Source organism: Tachyglossus aculeatus, chromosome 4 (assembly GCF_015852505.1).
Source record: "Tachyglossus aculeatus isolate mTacAcu1 chromosome 4, mTacAcu1.pri, whole genome shotgun sequence".
Taxonomy (NCBI): domain Eukaryota; kingdom Metazoa; phylum Chordata; class Mammalia; order Monotremata; family Tachyglossidae; genus Tachyglossus; species Tachyglossus aculeatus.
In genome coordinates this window covers 95,268,110-95,276,819 of record NC_052069.1, presented here as the reverse complement: position 1 = coordinate 95,276,819, position 8,710 = coordinate 95,268,110, and positions in this window count along the sequence as shown.

Genomic DNA, 8,710 nt, shown 5'->3' with positions numbered 1-8,710 from the left:
TGGGGAGAGTGATGGTCTATTGTATAAGAAGTGGGAGGGAGGTCCAGGCCACAGGGAGAACATAGGCAAGGGGATAGTGGCAAGTTACATGAAATCAAGGTACAGAGAGCAGGTTGGCATTTGAGGAGCAAAGTGTGCAGGCTGGGTTGTAGAAGGAAATCAGTAAGGTAAGGCAGCAGGGGGCGAGCTGATCGAATACTCTAAAGCCAATGCTAATGAGTTTCTGTATGATACGGAGGTGGATGGGCAACCACTGGAAGTTCTTGAGAAGTGAAAAGACACAAACTTAACTTTTTAAGAAAAATAAACCACAAGATTGGACCAAGGCAGTAACAATCTGGGTTGGAGAGGAATAGTCAGATGTGGGAAATGTGTGGTAAGAAATGGCGGGATTTAGCGGTAGCTTTAATGTGAGAGTTGAAGGATGGAGAGCCAAGCCTGAAACGGGAGTTAGTCTTCTAGACTGGACAGATTGTCATCAACAGAGATGGGAACAATGGGAGAAAAGTGCTTAGTGTGGAAAATGAGTCACTCAGTTTTGGTACTGGCAGGACATTCAAGTGGATATGTCCTGGAGGCAAGAGGAAATGCAGGACTATAAATTAGATGAGTAGTTGGGTCTAGATAGGTAGATTTGGGAATCATCCACATAGAGATGGTAGTTGAAGCCATGGGAGGGGTTGGTCTCCCCAGAGAGAGTGTAAACAGGACTGTAAACAGAAGAGTAGAGAAAACAGGACAGAGTCTTGCAGGGCACCTACAGTTAGGGGCTGCCAGGAGGAGGAGGAGGCAGCAAAAAAACCAAGTAGCAATCAGAGAAGTAGGAAGAGAGCCGAGTTAATACCTGCTAGTAAAACCAAAGTTTGTTAGTATTTCAAGAAGACAGGAGTGGACCACAGTGTCAAAGGCGGCTGAAGGTCGAGGAGGAGGAGGAGATAAACAGAATACATCACTTTGGCCTCGGTTATAAAGCCACTGATAACCTTTAGGCGTTTGAAAGTCAGGTGGCATTTTCAGTGCAATTTGGCAACAGAGACAGTCCCTACCCAACAACGGGCTTATATCTGGATTCACGTAATTTCTAATCATTCTCAAAGAGATAAAAGAAAGGTTAAGAAGGTCAAAAATAGGTAGAAAAAGTCAAGGAGCCAAAAGAGCACTTTAGCTAAGTCTAATTGCTGGCTTAGTCCCAATTATGTCTGGTTGTTTCCCCAGAGGAAACCAACTTATGGGTTGTGGAGGAAAATAGCACGTTTCATCTTTTAGCTCCCTGTTATGATTGGAGTTTTAAAGTCCTTAAAATCAAAGTTTTAATAACCAATAGCAGGGATACCTGTAGACTGGCTGGTGACACCAGAAATACTGTCATGTATCCCTAAATGAAGAAGAGGAATCCGTCAATCAATCAGTGGTATTTATTGAACACTTACTGTGTGAAAGCACTGTACTGAGGGCTTAGGAGAGTACAATACACCAGAGATGGGAGACATGTTTCCTACCAAGAGCGAGCTTACAGTCTAGAGGGAGCTTGAAAAATAACAAGATCCCAGATGGGAAAATCCAGGAGATAAACAAATGAAATACTAGGAGAAATGAAAAAGAATCACAGTGTGAAATGGATTTTCCACTCCTACTCAGGATTTAATTGTCAGTCTTTCTCTCATTTTCATTGTATTCCCAGAAGACACACAGACTAACATTTGATTCTTAAGCAAATTCAGTTTTGAATGGTTAATTGCCTATAAGGTAATAAAATTTCCCTCCACTCCTCCTGCACTTTGGCCATCTTGCTGTTTGTTCCATCTCTCCTCATCACTCGCCCTGTCAAGGATCACAGATGATTTGCTGGCTGTAGTTTCATTGTCTGAACTTAAGTATGGCTAACACTTGCAACATCATCTGTGGCTAGGGAGTCCACTCTGACACATATTGATGGATATTTTGCCCACCCGGATGAGTTATTTTCCCCTTCTGGAGGATGTTAGGAATAGATATTCAATTAAGGGTTAATTTTTTAAATGCCTCTTACTGCTTGTGAAAGGTGACAGCTTAGAAGACCTACTAACTGAATTCCTCTAAGCACAGAAGAAGAGATTATGACATACAAGGCAAGAATAGAGATTTTCCCATAATACCTGTTCACTACCCAGTCAAGGTTCTTAAAGTTGAAAACTCAGCACCAAGGCACACAGTTGAACCATAGATGGAGAAAGTCATTTGATAATTAGGGGAAAGGTTGTTGGCATATTCTCGGTCATATTACACTAACCAAAGAGATATAACTACTGTGTCATTCTAACAAAGCTGTTGGGGCCTCCATCCAGTGATTTTTTTTTTGTGAATGAGATCCATTACGTAGCCACACACTCTTATTCCAATGCATAGAACCCACAATGCATTCTGATCTCCACTTAGGAATTTAGCAACTATTTTGCAGGAAAAAACTGTCTTACTTTGAGCTTCCAATATGTCTTTCAATTGTGGAAGTAAATAAATGTGCAAAGCATGTTGAGGAAGGAGAAAGTGCATGAGCTGTCTCTCCTGCACAAGGTAGAATATATGTCTTCTGGCATTCACTTCTGGGGCCAAGGCTGTGACCAAAAATCACTGATCCAGACCTGAGATTAAATTCTTAAACAGTTAAGACATTAGAACCAATATGTGGGACACTGATCTTTAAAGAGATTTCATCAGATCATGTGATATTGGAAAGCTAAATGCAATTTATAAGTGGGTATACCACAAAATGCTGATAACTAACACTATCTCCCACTAGGAGTCCACTACAGCAGATTGGCTAGCCTGACAGGCAGACACTAGGAGAGGGATTATTTTTCCTGAGATACCAAAGGTCAGACTAAGAGAACAGAGTGAGCCAGATGTGAGGACAAATTCATGAAGGTTTTTTCTTTACTTACAAACAATGTATCATCTTTTCAGCCACTCTCATGCATGAATAGGATCTCACTCTCTGCCATTTGTGTCATCTTAAAAAACGAAGGTCAACTCTCCTCTCATCTTTTTCCCACTCCTATTTTCCCTCTAATGATAAAAATAATAATTTTGGTATTTTTTAAAAGCTTACTCTGTGTGAAGATACAAAACAATCATGTTGGACATATTGCTGTTGTACATGGGGCGCATAGTCTTTGTAGGAGGGAGAAGAGGTATTGAATTCTCACTTTACAAATAAGGAAACTGAGGCACAGAGAAACTGAATGCCTTGCCCAAGATTGCACAGTGGGTAAATGGTGGAGCTGAGATTAGAACACAGCTCTTCTGACTCCCAGGCTCATGCTCTTTCAACTAAGCCATACTGCTTCTCCTTTTTTTCCTTACTTTCTTTCCCTCATTTTCTTCCTTTTCCTCTCTTCACTCTCTTATTTCCCTTCGCTCCCAATCCTCCCTCCCTTTCTTTCCTTCACTTCTATCTTTTTTTCCTCTTCCTTTCCTCCTTCCCTGGAGATTGATGTGACTTATTGGAGGATTTTGGGGGAGATGTGTGAAGAAAGTCATTTCAGGAAAAATTATCATTATCAACATCAATTATATGTATTGAGTGCCTACTGTGTGAAGAGCACTATACTAAGAATTTGAGAGAATACAACAGAGGTGGTAGACACAATCCCTGCCCACATCAATCTTACAGTCTAGAGGGAGAGAAATGATTCAAACAGTAGAGTAGAAGATGGACTGGGGAGAGGTGAGACTAGAGGCAGGGAGGCCACTGAGACGGTAGCTCCAGAATAATAATAATAATGGCATTTGTTAAGCACTTACTATGGGTGAGGCACTATACTAAGTGCTGGGGTAGATACAAGCAAATCAGGTTGGATACAATCCCTGTCCCACCTGGGGCTCACAGTCTTAATCACTATTTTACAGATGAGGTAACAGCACCAAAGAAGGGAAGTGAAGTACCCAAGGTCAAACAGCAGAGAAGTGGACGAGCCAGGATTAGAACCCATGACCTTCTGACTCCCAGGCCCGAGCTCAATTCACTATACTATGCTGCTTCCAGCACTCATTAGGAAAAATTTCATCAGCAGTAAAGGTATTTTAGAAATCAAGCCGAACTAAGTATCCTCCTGGATGTTTGCCTCCTGGAGCGAACTGTACTGAATGGCATTTATATGGAAGCAGTGTTACATAGTGAGAAGCAGCATGGTGTAGTGGATAGATCTCAGGTCTGGGAGTCAGAAGGTCATGGGTTCTAATCCTGCCTCTGCCACTTTTATGCTGAGTGACATTAAGCAAGTCACTTCCCTTCCCTGGGCCTCAGTTACCTAATCTGTAAAATGGGGATTGAGACTGTGTCCCACGTGGAACAGTAACTGTGTCCAACCTAATTTGCTTGTACCACCTCAGTGCTTAGTACAGTTCCCAACACATAGTAAGCACTTAACAAATACCAATATTATTGTAATCAGTGGAAAGAGTATGAGCCTGGGAGTCAGAGGACCTGGGTTCTAATCTCAGCACCACCACTTGTCTGATGTTTGATCTTGGGCAAGTCACTTAACTTCTCTGTGCCTCAGCTACTTCATCTGTAAAATGGGAAATTAAGACTATGAGCCCCACGTGGACTGTGACCAATCTGATTAGCCTGAATTCATTCAATCATTCATTCAATTATATTTATTGAGTGCTTACTGCATGCAGAGCACTGTACTAAGCACTTGGGAAAGTACAAAACAACAATAAACAGTGATATTCCCTGCCCACAATGAGCTTACGGTCTAGGGGAGGGGAGACTGACGTAAGTACCAATACGTAAAATTACAGATATGTACATAAGTGAGACTCAACTCAAGCCAGAAACCACAAGTCAGAGACAATCCTAAACAAGAGAGAGTGAAATAGACCTCAAGAGGTAGGGAGGGCACTGTACAGCAAAGGAGAGGCAGATATAAACAGAGAAGGGTAGAGAGATTTTCCTTGGCCTTATCACAGGAACAACACTTATGTAGTGGGGCTGGGAGGGTGGAAAGCAAAGGGACAAGTCAGGGTGACACAGAAGGGAGTGGGAGACAAGGAAAAATGGGGCTTAGTCTGGAAAGCCCTCTTGAAGGAGATGTGCCTTTAGTAAGGCTTTGAAGGAGGGGAGAATAATTGCCTGCCAGATTAGAGAAGGGAGAGCATGCTAGGACAGAGACAGTACTTGGGCTAGGGGTTGGTGGTGAGACAGACAAGATGGAGGCACAGTGAGAAGGTTAGCACTAGAGGAGCGAAGTGTGCAGGCTGAGTAGTAGAAGGAGAGAAGTGAGGATAGGAGGTAGGAGGAGGCAAGGTATCTACCCTAACGTTTGGTGTAGTGCCTGGCACATAGCAAATGCTTAACAAATACCATAAAGAAGAGGTGAGAATACTTTGAACTCTACATATTCCTGGACACCCAAGAGGGCAGGAGCGAAACCTGCCTTCCAGGGATGGAGCAGAGAAAACCTTAGGCCAATACTGGATCTTCCTCTAATTCTGCCAGCCCACAAGACACTGTTATGTACCTTCCCTTTGTTGTTTTAAGTGGAAAGTGGGGGCAGCAATCAGAGTCTCTGGCAGAAGGACCTGTGCATGTAAGAGAAATGCATCTTGTAGGCAGCTCTTGGCCCAGTGTCATTCATTCATTCAATCATATTATTGAGTGCTTACTGTGTGCAGAGCACTGTACTAAGCGCTTGGGAAGTACAAGTTGGCAACATAGAGATGGTCCCTACCCAACAGTGGGCTCACAGTCTAGAAGGGGGAGACAGAGAACAAAACAAAGCATATTAACAAAATAAAATAAGTAGAATAAATACATACAAGTAAAATGAATAAATAAATTGAGTAATAAATACGTACAAACATATATACATATACACAGGTGCTGTGGGGAAGGGAAGGAGGTAAGGCGGGGGGGTGAAGAGGGGGAGGAGGGGGAGAGGAAGGAGGGGGCTCAGTCTGGGAAGGCCTCCTGGAGGAGGTGAGCTCTCAGTAGGGCCTTGAAGGGAGGAAGAGAGCTAGCTTGGCAGATGTGAGGAAGGAGGGCATTCCAAGCCAGGGGGATGATGTGGCCGGGGGTCGACGGTGGGACAGGAGAGAACGAGGCAAGGTGAGGAGATTAGCGGCAGAGGAATGGAGGGTGCAGGCTGGGCTGTAGAAGGAGAGAAGGGAGGTGAGGTAGGAGGGGTCGAGGTGATGGAGAGCCTTGAAGCCGAGGGTGAGGAGTTTCTGCCTGATGCGTAGGTTGATTGGTAGCCACTGGAGATTTTTGAGGAGGGGAGTAACATGCCCAGGGCGTTTCTGGACAAAGACAATCTGGGCAGTGGCATGAAGTATGGATTGAAGTGGGGAGAGACACGAGGATGGGAGATTGGAGAGGAGGCTGATACAGTAGTCCAGACAGGATAGGATGAGAGCTTGAACGAGCAGGGTAGCGGTTTGGATGGAGAGGAAAGGGCAGAGCTAGGCAATGTTGTGGAGCTGAGACCGGCAGGTTTTGGTGATGGCTTGGATGTGAGGGGTGAATGAGAGAGCGGAGTCGAGGATGACTCTAAGGTTGCGGGCTTGTGAGACGGAAAAGATGGTAGTGCCATCAACGGAGATGGGAAAGTCAGGGAGAGGGCAGGGTTTGGGAGGGAAGACAAGGAGTTCAGTCTTGGACATGTTGAGTTTTAGGTGGCGGGCAGACATCCAGATGGAGATGTCCTGAAGGCAACAGAAGATGCGAGCCTGGAGGGAGGGAGAGAGAGCAGGGGCAGAGATGTAGATTTGGGTGTCATCAGCGTAGAGATGTCCCACTGTGTGTCAGAGCAGGAGCCAAGCAGAAGTGTTCTGCTGTGTGTGGGATTGGGGAATGACTCTCCTCCCTCAGCAGAAACAGCCCAGGGTGGATTTAACCAGAGAAGCTGCTTCCCCTGCTGCGGTGAGAATCAGGCCCTTTATGAAGTATATTTCTGATGCTTTCCCCAAGGAAAGAATTCAATTCTCCTTAGAATGGTTTTGAGTTCAGAAAAATTTTGTTTATTTTAAACTCTTAAATTGGCACTTTTCCCAAATTTATTTTGATCTTGATGATATTTTTGAATTATTGTCCACTTTTTTAGGCCATTTTAAGTCTACTGCTGTCATTACTGTCCTGAATTATGCAGTGTGCTTTGTAGTATGAATGCTTCTCCCACATCTTGAATTTCCTCCTGGATTTGGGAGCCAATTTATTTTTCTTTTACCCTTAGAGATTTGGTAGTGGGCTGACATTCTACACAGCTCACTTTTCCATATTCAGAAAGATCATTGTTTTTCTGAAGCTGGGTTTTTATTCTGTTTCTATAGTTAATTGTCAAGATAATTATACTTTATATTTAGTTCATAATGCATTTTTTCATTGCATTTTTCATTGTTTATGATAATGATCCCATGTTTTTCCCCTTTTCTTTCATTTTTCTTGGTGGAGAAGCCAGAATATTTGGCCCTTTAGAATCATTTCAAATTCCTAACATGATTTATCAAAAAAGCATGTTCTTTGCTATCATACAGTTAACAGTAAATTCCCATTTTAACAAGCATTTGGAAATATTTCTTCTCCCATCTTTGTGTTGTTATTGACCAGTTTGATATCTTATAATTTAAGTAATACTGGTCTCCACTTTTTTTATGCCTCACACACTTGGGGTGCAATTCATATCTCAACATTCTTCTGAGATACTTGCCACTATCATAAGAGTATTCAGGCTTCCACGGGGCCAGATAGAAAGGGGGACCAGGGAAAAGAGATGCAAGAGAGACTCAACTCAAGCCAGAAACCACAAGTTAGAGACAATCCTAAACAAGAGAGAGTGAGATAGACCTCAAGGGGCAGGGAAGGCACTGTAAAGCAAGGTAGAGGCAGATATAAATAAAGAAGGGTAGAGAGATTTTCCTTGGCCTTATCACAGGAGGTGGAGATCTTGGGGGATGGGGAGGTGGAGGAAGGCAATCAGATTCTTGATAACTTTTGGTAGTTATGGGGCTGAGTCAGAAAGTTAGAGGAAACAAAAAACAAGGGAAAGATGGGTTTTAGGTGAAAAAGAGAGAGAAGCAGAGAATGTGGTGGTGAGGTAAGAGGTGAAGAGTGAGAGGAGGAAAGGAGGTAATGTATAAAGGAGAAGGGAGAAGGGAATGGGGAGAGGAGACTGTTACCACCTCCATATTCACCACCACCAACTGGATAGAAGCCGTAATCACCCAGCAACCATTGTGACTGAAACAGTATTTCCTAATCCTAACACAAACCTGGATGCGATCTTGCCCATTTGTGGGTAACTGGAAGTTTGTCATTCTGGATGTACCAGAAATACCTGGGATTAACCGCTAGATGCGCCACTTCAATCAACCAATGTATTTATTGAGCACTTAGTATGTGCAGCTCAGGACAGTATAATACAACAGAGTTGGTAGGCATGCTCCCAGCCCACAAGGAGCTCACAGTCATAAAGAAGTTGGTGGTGGTTGCAGCAGCAGTGGCTGCTGTTACTACAGACTCCTTTTCTTATCTCCATGCCACTGTTATGCCTCTTCCACCATGGTGCCTATGGAGTTCCCCTTCTGTCACCCTGAATTAAAGAGGGTAAAGAGGGACTTGAATAGGGGATACCCTTGGGCCTTTTGGGAGTGGAAGGGAACCCTTAAAATTGAGACAATCCCCCCATTGCAAAAGTCTTATTCCATTAGGTGGGGATGAGAGTCTGAGCCC